Below are 6,656 nucleotides of genomic sequence, written 5' to 3' on the forward strand. Positions count from 1 at the left end.
AAGGATCTTTGGATTTTTCTGATGAAAGACTATGGGTGACATGGAGTGAGCAGTTCTTGGTAAGGTGGCGGGGGACCTTTCCACTGATCATCAATGCATGAATTGGAAAAGAAGAGTGATGCCAGTAAGTTATCCTTGTCTTTAGATGAGGTACCTATGGGACAATCTAAATGTGAGCATGGAGGAAACCCGGAATTATTTTGGCCCTTTCAAAATATGATATGGATTTATAGATGCTTCTTTACAGCTGTTACAAGCTAATATAAGCAGAACAAACAGATGAAGTTTAGTCAAAACTAAATTAGTGCGTTAAGAATGGTGCCAAAACATTGGACAGACAGTGCCAGTGATGTCAGTATGTTTCCTCAGGGTTTGTTTGTTTTTATATGTATATATATATATATATATATATATTGATCCCATACACAAGAGGTCAAAGGCTATAAGCATATCAGTGCCATTTGTATGGTGTGGGTGAGGAGTGAAAAGTTTGAATTTTCTTTTTTTTTTTTTTTTTTTTTTGAAGAATTGCAGGATGTAATTGCTTGCAAATGCTTCTTGCAAAAGGCTGATCCAGAAGATGGAGGTAGATGGAAATAAAGAGAAAGAAGAAAAGAAGGTTCGGTGTGTTTGCAGTTGCACAGTGAAGGGGTGCTGGGCAGCTGCTCTGCTCTTGTATTAACAGGTGAAATAGAAAATGGAGCAATGATGGTTGCCAATTCAGTAAAGTAATGACTGTTGAAGTACCTGTAGATAAGTGCCAAAATGTTGCATCTGTGAGATAAGAGGATGAAGTGAAATTATAAGAGAGAGAGATCATGTATGATCCGAATTGCTCTCCTCTGGACAGTGTCAAGAATTTTCAGAGAAATTTAAGTGCACCACTCCAAACATGTTGCATCTGCAACTGAGAAAACAATGAAAAAAACATTACGGTTACTTTTTTTATAATCAATATAAAGAAATCATACATTTCTGAGAAAAAAAAAATCTATAATCATTCTTTCTCAACTGTTTTCAAGTTTTCTGCATATGCCATCATTCAGTATGAAATAAGCTAATTATCACTGTTGAGTGGTGTGGCAATTGTTAGTAATTGGTGCACATGTTATAAAGATTAAATGCTGCATGTATATCCTATTAGTCATATTCCACTGTGACTAACAGGATATAATCAGTGATAATAGACAAAACAAATTTATAATGACTGGCATGATTTAATAGGTGCAATAAGGTAAAAATACAAGCTACTTATGACAAAGCATGCAACAGAAATGACAGTATGTAAATAAAATTGATGGTATTAAACAAACTCCTTTTATTTGTCAGCAAAAAATTCTCACCATCATGGATGAGCAGACAAGCTCTTTTTTCAAACCCTGATTATAAGAGAATGAAGAGAAGAATGTAGCAGTGAGTGATGGTTGATGAAATAAAAATGATGAAAGCATAAGTCAGAAGAAAATACAAAACGTAGTGAAAGATGAGGCAGTGTGTGTCATATGAATCTTGTGACACTTCCTTCACCTTACCAACTTTTTCCCTCTCATTTATAACAGTCAATCACTTCTTCAGATGCTCATTTTCATCCTGCATATGTTCGATTCACTCTCTATCCTCAATACATTTACTTTTGCCTAAGTTCTTCAACCCCACTTTCCTAACAATCATGACTAACTTTTCTCCATTTTTTTGTTGACTCTCATCACAAAGCAGGCATTTATAATGATTGGCATGCCTCAATAGGTGCACTCCATTTACTATTGTATGCCAGCCTGATTTGCTGGCTGTGAGTTTAAATCCCATTGTGGGCATGGATGTTTTATGTCTTTATGCTCAAAAAAACTTCAGCAGGATTTCTGAATTACCTAACTCTTAGCTCATCACCCACAGTACTAACGTACTAGAGGTTTATAAGTAGGATTCACATAAAAAAAATAAATTCATACTTCTGGGCATACAGCTCTTGCATTTTCCATCAAATATACACAAAACAATTCTGGTGCATATATAAACTGGTAAAAGACCAATACGAAACTCAAAGACTAAGCCAAAACTTTCATTTCGCACACTTATGGTCACCATTTTTAAGAATTTCCACAGCATACAGTAAATCACAGAAAAATAACCAAATCAACAATATTTCAGCATGAAATGCTACAGACAATTCCTGCACCCAATCCAAAAAACGGATCAATCTCTATAACACAAACAAAACAGTACAACTTCAAACTATTTTTCAATAATGTGTAATAAGGTAATCATAAAATGTGTTCATATGGACTGATCGTAATGGAAACTACTTTTTTTAGTAGAGAGCAGTAGAAAAAAAATTTTTTTTACCATTTTCTCCTAAAATGCTATCACTAACAAAAATTCAATAAAAGATAAAATCTATTTAAAGAACAGTAATAGATCACCACTTCAAGGTGCTAATCCTTGAGCAGAAAAGATGAAGAGGGGGGGGGGATTTAGACTCTCCACTCCTTTGGCCCTCTACTGATGATGTATATATAGTATTGGGGAGGGGGGTCAGTTGATATAATTTATCAAAGTGAGAGGCTAAATAAGGAATTATGATGGCTTAGCTTAAAACAAAAATATTAGTTACAGGAGCAAATGTGGGATTTTTTTAAAGCCTTTCTGAGAAGTGAACAGTATGGCTAGGTTGAGCTGATTGAAAGGAAAATGCAAATAAAGCTATGATAAATTATATAGGGTTTTCCCAAAAGAATGTCAGTGATTTAAATGCAAATATTTTTCAAACTAAATTTTTGTTAGCTACCTAACCTAAAATAGTTGTTCAACTATGCAATTAGTTTTGTATGCAACCATCCATAATATTTTATGGTTCGCAAAACTTGATCAATAATTCTTATGTAATAAGACCTTAGGTAACCTATAATGATAATCCACATAATAAATATATCAAACAGTAATATAATACTGCATATCTTTACTTATTAGTCTCTTTCAATATCCAAGTGATCTTTTGAACCTATTTTACCAACTTTTGTAATATGCCCTCTGAACTTCCAACTCTCTCTCTCCACCATGTTGTGCATTGATGGTAGTACAGTTGGAGCATTAAGTAGCAGGGTAGATAGCATGATATGTGTAGTGGAATACAGTGTCCTTCTGCAATGAGTCCTTGGAGGTAATAATAATGATAATCAATTTAAAGAAACTGGCAATATTGAGATCCCAAATTTTTTCAGTATGGCTGTTTCACAAATAGGTATCAATAGTTGGGTAAAAAATGATCAATTTCTTTGCTCACTCAGTAGTATTGATATCATCAGATTTTTGTTTTTCACTTATTAGTACTAGTATCATTATATATATATTTTGCTGCATCTTTACTTTTAATGTGTACAAAATATGTACATATTAAAAGTAATTTTGCTACAAAAGTTCAACAAAATTAGAATTTTAGTCACTGTCACAGCTGAAATATTAGAATACACATGAAACAAGCTGAGCTATGCATAGATTACATTTAAAATATTATTATTCATTTATAGAAATCTGTATTATGCTTAGAAAGTGCGTTTCTCCTTGAGATATTTTCTATTTAATTGGATGAAAAATCCTATGTTCAATGTGAGTCAGCTAAGAAATCAGAATCTGATTCTGTTGATGCCAGACCTAGGAGAGCAATAATAAATAAAGTGAAATATAAATCCTAAAGGACAATTTAAATAGACTGACACTATGAGAAAAGAATAAGCATTGCCAGTTAATATGGCAAAATTATGTGCATAATTTTGCCACATACTGAAAAGATAATTGCAAGATATGTATTATACTTATGGAACTGTGCTGCAATAAGGAATTTGGAGATGATGGTGGATAACTTGAAGTTCAGCAGACATATTGCAAATGGGAAAAATCACTCAGGTATCGAAATACACTGACAAGTGGAGGATATGAAATTATCTCTTTATAAGTTGCTAAAGGGGTTTTATAGAAAGGACACAAGATTTTTTTTTTTTTAATATATGGTTAGACTTAAATGTATGGTGAGCAGACATGTCAGATATTTTGTTTGAATAATGGCGAATGAGTTGGAGGTTGATGTTAGTGCACTATCAGCAAATAAGTTTATGAGATAAGTACTTGTAACAGTTAGCATGGAGACCTTCCACGGTGAGTTTTGGTACTTAACTGAGATACCCGGTTAATAAATGTCATGGGGGAATGAGACATCATGAATAACATTCTGTCTCGCTGCAGGAGCTGGTAGAGAGCCAACTCCCTATCACCCAAGTTGAAATTATTAATCATTACAATAATTATAAGTATTTATTCAATTACTGTTTTACTGAAAAGAAAAATGTCCATTAGCTACGAGTCAACTGACTTTTGCTATAGGAAACCTCTGAGGTTTTGAAAATGATGGTATTATATCTGTTTAAAAGAGCAATTCCAACAGTATGCAAAAAAAAAAAAAAAAAAATATATATATATATATATATACACATATTATAAGTAGAGCTATTCTATTTCACCCGGAAAATTATTTTACAAAATGCAGTTTAGAAAAAACACATTAAATACGAGCATACAATTTCAAAGTATATATACACACACACACGCTGTCCCTCTTATCAGTAACTGCTGGAGTGTTTTGGTTCAAATACTCTTCTAACATAAACTGGCTTCCCATTTTTGGAATTAATACAGTACCAGAAAAATAGCAAATATGTGAATATTTCTATTAGAATCACCTTACCAAGTTTACTTAGGAAGGATCGCGGCCGATTTAAAATGACAGTCGCTGTATGCAGCGTCGGTTTTATTACAGCGCCACCCAGAGTGAAGAGAGAGGGTAAAAGATTATCAAAATATTCAAGCTCTTATGTGATGATTGTTTTATCTGAAATACTCGTTGTTCGGACCTTGGCTATTTTTTGATAGAATTATGAGGGATATAAGTGGGTTGGTGACACTGATCATGCTGTATCAACGTGGGAAGTCTCTAGGTGTGTGCATATATATTCCATTTAGTTATATAGTGAACTTCAAAGCAAGAAATCATTACCAACAGATTTTATAATACTAATATTAATTAGTAGTATACTAATATTAAATAGCAGAGCCTGTGTAGCTCAGTGGATGTGGTGTTTGCCAACCACGGCGCTTGGCCGCACGAAGGAAGACTTGGTTCCGAGTCTAGTCGGCGACTAGAGGAAATTTTTCTAAACCTTTTTTCTACCGGTTCCCGAGTTAGTCGATCTCTGACACGGGCAAGCAGGTTTTTCCTCCCGGAAACTCGGGTTTTTCGTCCTGTAAACTCAAGAACATCGACCGTAGAACCCACATTATTTCAGACATTAAATATATTGTGTTAGGGTTAGGGACCACGAGATGGCGGCACATTTAAGCCGTCTCTCTTCACTGAGTACCGCTTAATTAGTGATAGCCTTGGGCCATCTATCTCTGATTGGTACCAGTGGAGATTGAACTGCCCACTCAGTCTCCAAAAGTTAGACAGGGCTAAATGGCCTCGCCTACTCCCCGTATACGGAAATAAAAAGGCGTTAGCTGATTTTTTTTTTTAATTAATTAGTATATGCTAATTTTGTGGGCCTAAGAAACAGTTTTCTTTTATTTTCCATCTGTTTCTTATGTGGACATAAGAAACAGATGGAAAATATACTTTCAGGGACTTTTGAATGAGGAAAATGCAAGGACTCTCAGAGGAGATGGGCAGCCTTCTGAGCGGATGGTGTAGAACATCAGTAGAGTGGAAGTGACGGAGGCCATGAAGAGGATGAGGAATGGAAAATCGATGGGCCCGACAGAATTCCAGTGGAGGCATGGAAGGCACTGGGGGAAGAGGGAATTGACCTGTTGTGGGACCTGTTCATGAAAGTTTGCCAACAGGAAAATATACCCGAGGAATGGAGGGAGAGTACTCTTGTTCCCATCTACAAGGGTAAAGGAGATGTACAAAACTCTAAAAATTACAGAAGAATAAAGTTGATGTTCCACACAATGAAGATCCTAGAAAGGGTTCTTGATGGTAGATTGAGAGAGGAGGTGGAGATTGCAAAGGAACAATTTCGATTCATGCCTGGTAGATCAACAACAGATGCTATCTTTGGGTTATGGCAGATGATGGAAAAATATCGAGAGAAACAAAGGGAGCTACATCTGGTATTTATTGATCTGAAGAAAGCATACGATAGAGTGCCAAGGCAAGAAGTCTGGAGGTGTCTGAGGGAGAAGAAGGTGCCGGAGAAATATGTCAGGTTGGTGCGGGAAATGTACAGAAATGTGAAGACAAGTGTTCGGACCTGTTTGGGACAGACAGAAAGTTTTCAAGTAACAGTTGGCTTGCATCAAGGGTCAGCATTAAGTCCGTTTCTGTTTAATATTGTGATGGAGGTGGTAACAGAGGAGGTGAGAGAAGATACGCCTTGGACAATGTTGTATGCAGATGACATCTTGTTTTGTGTAGATTTAAGAGAAGAAGCGGGAACTAAACTAGAAAGATGGAGAAAAGTACTGGAAGAGAGAGGTATGAGACTGAGCAGAAGTAAGACAGAGTATATGGGTTGCGCAGTCGGCGGCGGCCAGGAGACAGATCTGGAGCTGGAAGGAAATGTCATCAGGAAGGTGAGAGACTTTAGATACTTAGGTTCAACAGT

General features: G+C 35.8%; 1 protein-coding gene across 1 annotated transcript in view; it reads right to left on the minus strand.

Annotated features, from left to right (window-relative positions):
* Positions 1 to 4,781, minus strand: part of LOC150104850 (uncharacterized) — a 100,175-nt gene extending 95,394 nt beyond the window's left edge. Inside the window, exon 1 of the mRNA XM_090396010.1 lies at positions 4,736 to 4,781. The gene's annotated coding sequence lies outside the window, so the exon portion shown is untranslated. The remainder of the gene's footprint in view (positions 1 to 4,735) is intronic.
* Positions 4,782 to 6,656: the final 1,875 nt, after the last annotated feature.

The sequence above is a fragment of the Typopeltis vanoorti genome, chromosome 7 (genome assembly GCF_054136105.1).
Source record: "Typopeltis vanoorti isolate ZY-2024b chromosome 7, IOZ_Tvanoo_1.0, whole genome shotgun sequence".
Classification (NCBI taxonomy): domain Eukaryota; kingdom Metazoa; phylum Arthropoda; class Arachnida; order Uropygi; family Thelyphonidae; genus Typopeltis; species Typopeltis vanoorti.